The following is a 2,441-nucleotide window of genomic DNA, read 5'->3' as shown; positions in this document are numbered from 1 at the left end:
ACCTTCCATATCTTCTAGAAGGTTGATAATGTTCTTCCATATTATGGTCTTCCCAATTGTAGCCTAAAATATGTACCAGAAAGGGTATAATATATTATTGAAAAATACCTAAATTTTCTGTTACTATGTTCAGTAAATCTCAGAAACATGCCTGATTTTTAACCTCAATCATCCCGATTCCAATTAAAATTATATAAGAGTATCAATAAAAACAAACAAAAGTAACAACAGATGTCCCCTTTATATTGATAATGAAAAAAAATTTACTGTCTTACCTATAGCTGTAAGGTGCTTGTAGGTCTCTATCATCACATCTTTGTAGAGACTCTTCTGGGAAGGATCCAACAGAGCCCACTCTTTCTGAGTGAAGTTTATATCCACATCAACATAGGTAATTGAATTCTAAATGATCCCATACATGAGGATAGCATAAAGGACAATGGTGACAACAGTGTAAATGCATACTTCATTGACAATATATTCATATAATTCTGGTGCTTCCCTGACATCTCCTGACACAGAAGTTTCAGTGTACTCACCAAGTCATTTTAGAAGGAAACTTAATGAGGAGGTTCACCTCATTTCGGCAACCTTTGAATAGAATATAGCCTTCCAAGAGAAATGTCAATTAACAGACATAAAGTAAGCAAGTCAAGGATGCTGATGAACAGAACAGACCGCAGATCACAGAAATTGTATGCACAATTACTAACTACAAAAATTAGGAGCAAGCAGGATATACTGGTTCAAAACTTTAATTCCCGCACTCAGGAGGGAGAGGTATGTGTATCTCATTGAGTCAGAGGCCAGCCCAGCCTCTGAAACTAGTTTCATGTCATGCAGAGGTACATTTAAGACCTGAATCCACCACAATCATTCAAATAAGAAAGATATAATGAACTCCATGGTATTTCTGAAGTTCCTACAAAGAATTATATATTCACAACATTTCTGTATCTATCTTAGAGAAACATGAACTGTCCCAGTTTAAACTCTAATATGAATGAGAGTTTACTAAAAGGGAATCCGTGTTCAAACAGGCACAAATGGACAGATGAAAACATTAGTACTGGAATAGCTGGTCATAAATGAGCAACATAAGACGATTGAAGTGGATCATCAATGAAAAGCTCTTGTTTGTCTGGATATAACTGGTCTCAATTGCCAGTGCTTACATTCAGGCTCACAACTACCCATTACCCCAAATTCTGAAGTTCTGAGGCCATTGGCTGACTATTGTGAGGACCAGCTACACAAGAGGTGCATAGTCACACATACAGGAAAAATACTACTCGTATTACCTCATTTAAAAACTCAAAACAAACACAAGAGGTAGGAAGAATGTTACAGACTTGCAATTCAATGACACAGAAGTCTCAGGAAGTATTAATGTCATGAGCACATGACATCCTGAGACAAAGAATATACTCTCTGGCAAATATTAAAATATAAGGGTGGATTTGGATCAGCACAATAGCATATGCTTGCATGGAGTCTAAGGTGGTATACTGGGGATCTTCCCCAATATCTTTGTTAATTGAAACCCAATTCTCAGGATCTTCCCTAGTGCTCTAACTAAAAACATGTGGCTCCTTCCTCTCCATACCATCCAGCAAACAGAACACCATGAATACAGTAGTCAAGCAGGCCATTAAAATAGCAACACTCATCCCACACTTTCTGAAACTTCAGAGTGCTAACAGAACCCCAAGAACAAAACTCCCACACATCAAATCAGCACTTGGCTTATAATTGCCCCAAACCCAGATGCATAGACACCAGTTTAGGGATAGATTCAAGAACAGTCAGGTAATATGTCACCACCTGAGCTCAGCTATATTACCACAGCAGGGACTAACTATCTGAAATTTACAAAACTTTTTACAGAAACGTAAAGAAATACATCTTCTCATCATTTCTTGAAATATCCATAGCTTTGCGCAGTGGCAATATCATAGCCAATGAGGTTTATCCGAGGCACGATTATTGCTAATTGAAATATCCTCTATAATTGACCAAATACTCAAACAGAATATAAGTTTTTAGAGCACATTGAAATAACATCATGTATCCTATCAGACCACCCTGGCTTAAGGCTGGATATATATAGCATCAGAAAGAACACAAAGCTTACAAACTCATGGAAAGTGAATAACCTTCAAACAAGTGAAAAAAATAGTTTCAAACAGAAATAAAACATTTGAAAAGCATAAAATTCATAGAAAATAAATACATATCACATGCAAACTCGTGGAAAATAATGAGGAATGAAAAGTGATACTAAGAGGAAACTTCATAGCACAAAATGCCTACATAAAGATACTGGAGAACATTCATACTATCCATGTAACAGCAGACCTGAAATGTCTAGAAGAAAAATATATAAGCACACAAAAGGAGTAGAGATCAAGAAATTATCAAATTGAGAGCAGAAATTAAAA

At 36.2% G+C, this 2,441-nt stretch overlaps 1 non-coding gene across 1 annotated transcript; it reads left to right on the top strand.

Moving 5' to 3' along the window:
* The first annotated feature begins 1,932 nt into the window (after positions 1–1,932).
* Positions 1,933–2,069, top strand: LOC132652023 (U4 spliceosomal RNA). Its single transcript, XR_009589522.1, has one exon. It is a non-coding gene; the product is annotated as a U4 spliceosomal RNA (small nuclear RNA).
* Positions 2,070–2,441: the final 372 nt, after the last annotated feature.

This window comes from Meriones unguiculatus, unplaced genomic scaffold (assembly GCF_030254825.1).
Source record: "Meriones unguiculatus strain TT.TT164.6M unplaced genomic scaffold, Bangor_MerUng_6.1 ChrUnknown_unordered_Scaffold_200, whole genome shotgun sequence".
In the NCBI taxonomy this organism is placed as follows: domain Eukaryota; kingdom Metazoa; phylum Chordata; class Mammalia; order Rodentia; family Muridae; genus Meriones; species Meriones unguiculatus.
The sequence above is the reverse complement of the archived record's forward strand: the minus strand, read 5'-3'. Positions and strand labels throughout refer to the sequence as shown.